This window comes from Molossus molossus, unplaced genomic scaffold (genome assembly GCF_014108415.1).
Source record: "Molossus molossus isolate mMolMol1 unplaced genomic scaffold, mMolMol1.p scaffold_m16_p_10, whole genome shotgun sequence".
Lineage (NCBI taxonomy): Eukaryota > Metazoa > Chordata > Mammalia > Chiroptera > Molossidae > Molossus > Molossus molossus.
In genome coordinates, this window is record NW_023425345.1 from 80,468,754 (window position 1) to 80,478,763 (window position 10,010).

Genomic DNA, 10,010 nt, shown 5'->3' on the forward strand with positions numbered 1-10,010 from the left:
ATAAGGTCAAAACTAATTTCACAAAAATACTAAGGCATTTTATCTTTTATTTTCTATGAATGTATAATGGAGTTTTCTGGAGGCTATATGGTGTGTGATATTGCAAGACACTGAAGCAGATATGAGACTATTAATTTTCTATTGAACTAAATATTCAAGAGATTCGTAAGAATGCCCAACAACGTGGTCAAAAAAGATGCTAGATATGATTTCAATCTTAAATTTCTTAAGATGCGTTTTGTGGTCTAACTTATAATCTATAATGGACAGTGTTCCACGTGCTCTAAGGTGACTTTTCCTTTAATTAACTTAGTAACCTGGAGCTACATATTTCAACTTTCTAAACTCTGGTTCCTTTATTTGTAGAGTAGCAGTGTGCTGTGATTTTATAATTCCTAGCACCACCACCTTCGTGGTTCTAACGGGTGTTGCCTTTCTCCGCAGCACTACTGGAATTTCCCTTCCTCTCTTGAACCCAACTCTCAAGAGTTTCAGCATATTAATGCATTTCCTCTTTTAGTTACATTTGCATTTCAATCAGGAGTAGAGATGTATATTTGGTAAAATCTCCCACTATACTATAATCCACAGATATGAAAAAGAGTGTTTAAAAAAGTATAGGACAGCCATGGCCGGTTTGGCTCAGCGGTTAGAGCGTCGGCCTGCGGTCCTGAGCGACCCGGGTTCGGTTCCCGCTAAGGGCGTGTACCTCGGTTGCAGTTTGTCCCCGGCTCTGGTTGGTTGTGCGGGTGGCAGCCACTCGATGTGTTCCTTTCACATTGATGTTTCTCTCTCTCTCTGTTCCTCTCTCTCCCTCCCACTCTACCTGAAAAAAAATGGAAAGATGTCCTCCGGTGAGGATAAAAAAAAAAAAAAAAAAGTATAGGACATATTCTGGAAGTTTTTAGTATTTACTCTGTGGGTGCCATTCTGTTGCGTAGTGGACATACAAACAAGGAGAGGGCAAGAGTAGAACATTAGATGATAAAGGCATCTAACCGCGTAGGCTAAGATAAATGTTATTAGAAGCATATCACTGGAGGTTTGTGGGGTTTCTCAGAGGACCAGCCCACTAAAGGCATGTCCTGATGTCTAGCACTAAGAATAATACTGTATCTCAAGGAAGGGAAACATTCTTTTTTCCCCCCTATATCTAGTTTTTCCCAATAGAGCTTTTTGAATGTATATGTCTAATATCCCAACCAAATCCGCATAGCCTGGTGATTTCTTACACAAGCACATGAAATATCCAAAAAGTATCAGAAAATGTACAGCAAACCATGATCTTTACCTTCAAGAGATCTCAATTAGCTCTTTTTCAAAGTCAATGTCCTTTTACAGATCTAACATTTCTTAGTGGGTCAATGTGCCTGACATTTAGTTTTCTCCGTTTGAATTTTCTGTTTTTTCCCACTTGTTATTACTGAATCCAAATTAATCTTTTCCAAACTCCCATATACTGTTTATTTTTAAATATCTCCCCCTCCCATATACTTTCTCATTATGAAGTTTAAAGACAGAAAAGCTGGGTTCAAATTCCAAATTTATCAATTGCATGTTAGAAAAACAGACAACATGCTTATTTATTCTGAACACCTGTTGCTTTAGAAATTAAATATACTGGATGCACATTTTCAGCACAATGCCCAGAACACAGAAGACATGATGTCAGTTATAGATGTAACAGGAAACCTCTCTGCTCTCTTACCCCAGTGCAAGAGGAAGAAGACTCTTGGCCTCCCCAGGTCTCTCCGTCATTTGTAATCTGATGCAGTGGTGAGAGAGGCCTGCCTGGGTTTCCCTGTTCCAAACTGAGAGAGAGGGGAAGAGCAGCAATCTACTTCTGTCCAGTCACGTATTCCTCTAACATTTTTTACATTACAGCTGGAACTCAACTTTTGAAAGTAAAAGTCCCAAATTCCTTGCCATCAAGGTACTCTGGTTTTGCCTTAAAAAAAAAAAAACCCAAAATGCCTGTAAAGAAAATGATGGTCTCATGTGTCTCAGGCATGAATTGAAGAGGGTCAGAAGGATATCAGATGAACCTCACAATGACACCTCTCTTCCTCTGCAGGTCACTTGCTCTTGGCCCTTTCTTTAATTTTTTTTTTTCTTTATTTATATTAGAGAGAGAGAGAGGAAGAGAGAGATAGAAACATTGATGAGAGAGACATTGATTGGCCGCCTCCTGCATGCTCCCCACTTGGGATGGGGCGCACAACCTGGGCATGTGCCCTGACTGGAAATCCAACCGGTGACCGCCTGATGCATGGGTCTATGCTTAACACTGAGCCACACTGGCCCGGCTCTTGGCCCTTCCTTTATGTCTACCATTCTTCACCTATATTAAACACAAGTTCTCCTTAATTTTAGAGGGGTCGTCATAGATATTTTCAACGACTTCTCACTTGCCAGAAGAAAAAGTGAACTACAGTTTATAAATGATGCACACTGGTGTTTTAGTAGTTTATTTAAATACCTATTGGATTTGAACTTTTTTATATATACAAGAACTCTACAGTCCAGCGAATGAAAGTAAAACTTGCTTTTAGTATCACATGGATTTGACCACATAAGATGAAAAGAAACCCAGCAGAGGGTTTATTACAATTAATGGTGCTAATGATGGCACATGCCTCCCTTGGCCTGAAATGAGATCAGGGGATTTTCCCTAAGATATGATCAAGTGACTTTCTGAATAAGGATAAAAATGTTATTTTTCTATCAGTTCCATTTTATAATCCTAGTAAAAGACTATCAAGTTTTACTCGTGATATTTTTTAAGCTATTTAATAGTCCCAATACTATTCTATGTTAATGCCATAGTTTTACTAGGAATTGAAGTAGGGCTCAGAGGAGTATAATTTCTAGGGGCATATTTCATGGTACTTTATAAATTATTTTTTGGCCTCACTTTATTGGCTTTTTCAATATACTTGCTGTATTATACTACAAGGTTCACAGCAGATGCTGTCTTCTCCCAAACACGCTGTATTTATATTTACTATGCTCCCATTTGAAGTGCCTAAAGCAGTTTGTGTCCTGATGGTTCAGATGACAATGTGAACATCTCAAGGATATCTGAGAAGGCACTTGATGTAACTATAGTGGAGAACAGCAGCTGTAAACAGATAGCATTATACATCATTTTAAACTTATTTTAGGTCAGGTCTACAATGACTTATCCACGTTTCCAAATACACAAAGCTCTAAAAATTGCAGGACTCTCTTTTACTCTTCTTTAAAATATATTTTGATTGTTTTATGCCAAAATTTACTTAGCAGCTAAATCTAACAGAAATAAAAGTGAGGCTATTTATCATTTTTATTTATCCTACTAATGTGAACACATATGTACACACACACACACACACACACATATGTGTGTATATATCTATATATGTATATATTTATAAAGTATGACACTAACTTGGCTGAAGAGTAAGTGGTATGCATGTCATAATAAATTTTAAAAATTAGTATAGGATAGTACACATGAAGAATAATACATATGTGTATTAGCTTGCTAAAGCTGTCAGGACAGGTGGCTTCAACACCAGAAGTTTACTTTCTCACAGTTTGGAGGCCGGAAGTCCAAGACGTGTTGGCAGGTTTTGTTTCCACAGAGCCTCTCCTCGGGCTTGCAGAGGCTGCCTTGTCACTACTGTCACATGGTCTTTCCCCTGAGTCCTTGCTCTAGTTGGTATGACCTAATCTCTTCTGATATGGGCATCGGTCAGATAGAATTAGGGCCCATCCCCAGGGCCTCATTTTAACTTATTTACCTCTTTAAGGGCCTTATCACCAAATGCACTTTACACTCTGCGGTACTAGTGGTCAGGGCTTCAACATACACATTTTGAGGGAACACAACTGAGCTCATAGCAACATATACAATTTGGTAAAGTTGTCATAAACACACGCACTGTTGCCAATCCCAGAAGCCTCTCTGTTCTCTTCTAGTCACTACACCTGTGCCAGCAAGAGAAATCTCTGATTTTTGTTTTCATAGATTAGGTATATTTTTTTATATTTTATATAAATGCAATAATTTATCATGTGCTGCTTTCTGTTTAGCTTCTTTCAGTCAGCTTCACCCATACAGATTTGCATAGTGGTAGATAATTCATTCAAATTGTATAATAATTCTGTTAATAAGTCTATTTGCTTATCTACATTACCCCTAATAGGCATTTGAATAGTTTCCAGTTTTGAACTGTCACAAATAACACTGCTATGAGCTTGCCTTTACATACCTTTAAGGAGCATTGTCAAGGAGCAGAACTGTCGGTCATGGGGTGTGTACGCTCTGTTCAGCTTTGGTAAAGCTGCTGTACTGTGTTTCCAAGTTTCAGACCAGTCGAGACTATCATTTGAACAGTGTCATGCATGGGATGTCTGTTTCACAAAGGAAGATACTATAATTTAGAATCAGTACAGGAAGTCAAATACAGTACAGGAAAAGAATTAGAGAAGAAATTTAAGCCTCCAGAATATTTATCGATGATTTTAAGATGTCACACAAAGAGCCTGACAGTGTGGCTCAGGGGCTGAGTGTAGACATATGCACCAGGAGGTCCCAGTTTCTGGTGGGGACACATACCTGGGTTATTGGCTGGATCCCCAGTAGGGGGCATGCAGGAGGTAGCCAATCAATGTTTCCTTCATCATTGATCTCTCTCTCTCCCTCTCCCTTCCTCTCTCTGAAATCAATAAAAACATAAAATATAAACCGATGTCACACACCCAGGCTTGCGGGTGAGCAGCTGCGAGCTCAGTGGGTCCCCTCACTCCTGCCACCTCTCCACTACTGCCCCGTCTGCCGAAGGGAGCGCCCTCCAGATCCTGCTCCCCACTGCCCCAAGCCATTTTGGACCAGATCACTGCAAAGATCATCTTATGCCGAACTGGTCAAGTACTTTGAAGACGACGTCAAAACTCCTCTGGGCGGCCTTCACACTCGCTGCGTTAACACTTTCAGTTACATTTTCTCTCCAACTAGATCAGCAGAAGGTTCCACCAGTTTCATTTGATGGATTCTGTTGGGATTACACATAAAGAGTTCCAACACCCCACTTTCGTTTGAATAACATGAATATTTATAATTCTGAGTGTTTGGAAGAAGCAACACCAATATGGATCACAAATAGAGGGCCGCATAGCCCAGGGGCACAGCCATGTGGCCCGGAACAGATGTAAAATTACAGGAGCATTTTCCTACTCACTACATGCTTTATAATAAGTTTGTTTCCTTTGAAGATAGTTGCCAAAATTATTGAATGGTTTACATAAAGCAAGCAAACAAATCAAACAAGTAACAACAACAACAAAAAACCACATCAATCTTGGTCTTCTCTATTGGGAAGACTCTGATGACATGGGCCACCATTTGGGACCTGAGGGACCACTCATGAAGCATATCATTTCAGACACTGACAACAAGTTAGGATATCTTATGCAAATACTGACAAAGGCAAAGCTGTGGAACACTCTGAGCCTAATTTTCACACGTGATCACCGAATGACCCGGTGTTCTGAGGGAAGATAATCTCAGGATCTGGATAAAGTCTACTATATCTTCACTGACAAATCTCCAGTAGCAGTTGTCTTGCCAAAAGAAGGTACATTTGATGAAGTCTATGAGGCACTCGCTCTTGTCCATCCTAATCTGACTGTTTACAAAAAAGAAGAGATCCCAGAAAGATGGCATTAGAAATACGACGATTGAATTCAACCAATTATCGCAGTAGCTGATGAAAGGTGGTCTATTTCACAGAATCAGTCAGATGATTTTATTTTAGGCAAGCAGGGTTATGATAATGCATTAGCAGAAATGCACCCAATATTTTTAGCCCATGATCCTGCCTTCAGAAAGAATTTCTCAAAAGGAGCTATGAACTCTACAGATCTGGAACCCACTGCTCCGCCACACAACAGATCACTCAGGAGCATTCGGGAACTGCTCAGCCTAACAGCTCCAAGATCAGCTCCTCACACACAGAATACTGTACTCCTCCATGGTAGTGTCGGACCAGGAGAATATGAGCAAGAGGAGTCATACGCTTATTTCAGAGGGGTCTCTCTCAGTAGCGTTGTATTTGTTGTATTTTTTATAATTTTTGTTAAACTTTTAATTTGCATTCAAATATCTGACTTATCAGATATACAGGCTGAAATAGCTCAACCATTATTATAAGCCTAATACTACTTAGACATAATTATGTCAGTGTTGAAAGGTTTCAGATTCTAGGAAACTACCTTTAGACATTTGCACAGACCATTAAGCAGTTATGTACATATTTAGGCACAGTCTCTTTCTCACACACATGCACACTCACAGTTGCATCAAAATACATATTCCTGCACAGAGTTAAAAATGTGGAGTATGTTTCCATTGTTCTGTCTGGCTTAGGGAGAGATAAGATCCTGCTTTATTTGGACTTGACACATATAATGTATATATTTAGCAACTTTGTACTATAAGCACCTTATATATTGCATTTCAAATTACTTTAATGGGTACTTTTATGTGAAATGTACTTTATTGACAATTTTGTCTTACAAGTTGGTTGAAAAGACAGCTTTCTACCCATGTCATGGAATACTTTTTTGTCATTCAAACCGAATGAAATTTCTGATAATTCCTGAATAAGGCACACATTTACTTAAATTTGGAGGGCAAAAAGAAAGTGAAACCTATTGAAATTTAAATGATACCACCTTTGTGCATGGAATTTTGGAGCGATGAAATCCTACAGCAGGATGTGTTTGGGCATTCCTTTTCCTATTTCTATCCAAAGGACTTGGGTTTTCATTTTATACCCCCCCACTAAAGAGATTTAGTTAATGAATGGCTATCATCAATAAATCAACAAACAAGTGTTGGCGAGGATGTGGAGAAAAGGAAACTATTGTGCATTGTTGGTGGGAATGCAGATTGGTGCAGCCACTGTGCAAAGCACTATGATGTTACCTCAAAAAATTAAAAACAGAATTGCCTTATGACCTACATATTTCACTTTTGGGACTATATCCAAAGAAATCAAAAACATTAATTTACAAGACTATATATACTCCTATGTTCACTGCAGCATTATTTACAATAGCTAATATTTGGAAGAAGCTTAAGTGTCCATCAGTAGATGAGTGGATGAAACAGCTATGGTACATTTATACAATGGACTACTAGTTGGCCATAAAAAAGGAGGAAATCTTACCCTTTGTGACAGCATGGATGGACCTGGAGAGTAGTATGCTAAGTGAAGTAAACCAGCCAAAGAAAGCCAAGTACCATTGATTTCACTTATATGTGGAATCTAATGAACAAAATGAATTAACAAGCAACATAGAAATAGACTCATAGATAGAGAACCGACTGAAAGCTGTCAGAGGGAAGGGGAGTTGGGGTGGGGGCTGGGTGAAAAAGGTGAAGAGGTTAAGGAAAAAAAAAATCCCTCACAGACTCAGACAACAGTATGGTGATTACAAGAGGGGAAGGGGAGTTGAGGGGGCGTGGTAGAAGAGGGTAAAGGGGGAATAACTGCTCATGGAAGGGGACTCAATGTGGTGAACACAATACAATATACAGATGATGTATTAAATAAACAAATAAAAAGAAACCTTGATTATACCATGTGACTGATTGTCAAGGAAAGTTTTGAGGAACATTTTTCTAGAAGCAGAATGATTAAAAAAAAAAAAAATAATAAGGTTGTGGTGACCTTTCAGAAACTCAAACACCTTACTACCCTCTAATCTTTGAAGAGTAGTCATGAAGACAAGTGTGCTTATCACTTTCCCATTTGCTCTCAATCTATTCCCTCAACTTCTCCCAACCTACTTTGCATTAATAGATACTGAATTCTTCAAATTACCTTTCCTAATATCATTTAGCAACAAGATTCTAGTTGGGTTCAGCCAACGGAAACACAGTAAGGATTTTGGAAGAATCAGGAAAGGGGAACAACCGGTACTTTGTTTCTACTCCATTGTTCTAGCTCTTGTCAGGCAGCCTCTGTCATAGTTTCAATTTCCATTGGTTCAAACTGACTCTGGTCACATCACAGCCCTTTGGTTTTTCCAAACCCAAAGATGTTAGACGTCTCCTACTGCTTGTACTTTTCAGTTGCCTCACAATCCCTTGTTTGGCTTTCCAGCCCTTCCATCTCTTTGTAATTATTTCACTCCTTTGAAATATGTAGGTTGAGCTTTTGGTAATTAAATCCTAATGCAGTTTTAGCATCAGAAGTGGTTCTACAGAAGAAACTTGCAACATGCAATTTGGGATTGGATTACTTCCCTCTTAGAACTTGATGACTTAACAGGTTTTTGGTTTTGTTTTTAATTTGTTTTTGCTAAAGGGATATGTGATGTTAGTAATTGATGGCATGCAGAATCAGCAGAATAATTCACCTGACTATATATTAACACTTTTAGTGGTTTGAGATGAAATGTCTATTTAGGAAAAAGTTTTGAGATGTCAGGTATTTGCTGGCTGCTTCTAACAATTGCAAAGAGCTTTGGAAAAGAAAAAAAGATAGGCTCAGATTTTTCAAGTTTCATCTCCAGATACCAGACTGAGTTTCCTTTATGACCTTGAATACATGTCTTGTTTTTTTTGGTAGCTATAAGGCAGGCCTGGCTAAAAGTCTGACCTCAAATCTAATTAGGCTGACTATAGAATTAAAACATAACTCAAACGCACAACATTGCCGTGTTTGTTATGTTAGAATTTGGGCATTGCCTTGGGAGGAGTAGAACCCTAAGAATGGCATGAACAATTCTGAGAAGACAGAGGAATCTGAAAAGTTGAACCTCTCAATTCTGCCGAACTTGCCCACCAGTAGAAGCACCCTTTCTCCACCATCAGAGGGGACCAGCCTTTCCTGTCCCAAAATTGTGGTAAGTTCATCTGAGATTTGTTTGTAAGAAATATCATAGCTCAATTTTATCATCCCTTGTTGCTTTAAGACTGGCAATGAGGAAAATGTTGGAAGAATGTTGATGAAGGACTTTTACAACTTCTCTGAGATTAGACAGCAAAATATATTCATTGGGCTCAGATCTGTGTAATTGATAAATGAAAATCATAATGAAGCATTAGTCACAGGCTTGCAGAACGTAAGCTTAATACACAAACTGTTAATCTACGAATGCGGCTTTTTTTAAAAGCTAGTTAATTACTTGTTTTTTTAAAAAAGCCAAAATGTGTCTTTTGTTTGACATTTTGTAAAAAATTTAAGTGCATGTTTTTAAAGAAAATGGTATTTTCTTTCTGAAAGTTGAAATAATTGTTATAAATAGTCATTTGTCATATTGATTTTAATTAAAACTTATAGCAAGGAGACTGGGAAACAGAGTTTAAAGATTTTACAAAATCAGGAGACTTTGGTTTAGTCATGACTAACAATTAATAATACATATACATTGTCTATTCTTTTTTTTTTTTTTCCTTTTTATTGATTTTAGAGCGAGAGGAAGGAAGAGGGAGAGATGGAAATATTGATGAGAGAGAACATCTATTGGCCACCTCCCGATGTCCCCCCACAGGGTATTTGGTCCACAACCTGGGCATGTGCCCTGATCAGGAATCAAACCAGTGACCTCTTGGTGCATGGGTCGATGCACAACCACTGGGCCACACCAGCCGAGCAATTGTCTATTCTTAATCTTTTAAAAATATTCCAAAATTCTATTTTCTTATGCATAGAATATACATACTGCAGGAATCATTCCTAAATTTTACCCCATGTTGGTTGTATAGTAAGATTTGGAATAAGGCGAGAAAAACATTTGATTTGGTATTATGTCTGTGTGGGTCTGTGTGTGCATTTTAAAAATGCTATAGGACAGTAAAATGTATAATGAAATGGTACCTTTATGGTTTCTGACCAAATGGATTTTCTGAATGATAAAGCACTACAAGAATATAAATTATTGTTATTTTAATTAGGATAATGCATTTAGAGAAAAAGATTTAAGCACTTTTTTTTTTTTTTTTTTTTTTTTAA

General features: G+C 38.1%; 1 pseudogene; it reads left to right on the plus strand.

Moving 5' to 3' along the window:
* Window positions 1–4,899: 4,899 nt before the first annotated feature.
* On the plus strand, window positions 4,900–6,196 carry LOC118623782 (annotated as a pseudogene).
* The last annotated feature ends 3,814 nt before the right edge of the window (window positions 6,197–10,010 follow it).